This window comes from Limulus polyphemus, unplaced genomic scaffold, assembly GCF_000517525.1.
Source record: "Limulus polyphemus unplaced genomic scaffold, Limulus_polyphemus-2.1.2 Scaffold4111, whole genome shotgun sequence".
Lineage (NCBI taxonomy): Eukaryota > Metazoa > Arthropoda > Merostomata > Xiphosura > Limulidae > Limulus > Limulus polyphemus.
In genome coordinates this window covers 7,916-8,812 of record NW_013669721.1, presented here as the reverse complement: position 1 = coordinate 8,812, position 897 = coordinate 7,916, and positions in this window count along the sequence as shown.

Sequence of the window (897 nt, the reverse complement as noted above, 5' to 3'; positions counted from 1 at the left end):
CGTTCTTCTTGTTTCTTTTCTTTTTCCTCTGACAACTGTTGTAATTTCTCTTCTTGTTTCTGTATTGCTGCTATCAAATCTGCTAAGCTATAGTTTGATTTTCCGCCATCATCTTCCCTTTTGTTTTCTATCCTACTCTCTGACACCAATTTGTTACGTCTCCGTTCGTTAATTAACTTTCCGTAACTTCGTTCCGACAAAACTTTAGCGACACAAATCCTTACTTAATAAAACTGGTTTATTCTTTCCGAATACAACTTTACGATACACTTATTTTCAATATTCGCGCTAAAACAAGCGCTATAACAACAATACGTCTCTCTCTCTCTGACTGCAGATCAATTACACACTTCCTACACACACATTATTCTCTTGTCACGTTGTCACCCTCTTTTATATACCAGCTACCCTATATCTAGTAAATACTAGAGCATTCGCCAAGGTACAGGATAGTTCTAGAAAATAGGTGGCGCCACACCAGTCACGTGACCTCGATGACGCAACAATATGATTTGCATACAGCTGTACGTGTACTTCTCAGTGTATAACTTATAAATTAGGCATTGTTTATCCATACATTGATGCTCCTTTTGTATATATCTTATCTTGACTTGTAACTTATGTATAAAATTTATTTAATTTAACTTTATTTAACCCCTTTGCAAAATATCAGAATAAAATATTTATATATCAGTTAGTATGTTTTAATTATAAAAGAACAACAGAAGTGTGGGTCTTACTAAGTAATGATAGTAAGAAAGAAATTACAAAATTCTTACGATAAGCCTAAAGCTATCAAACTGGTACTACTAGTACGTACAAATGACACAAAGTTTTCCTTATAAATACTAAATCATATTTTTATTATGAACAAAATTACTGAACTTAAAACTGCGA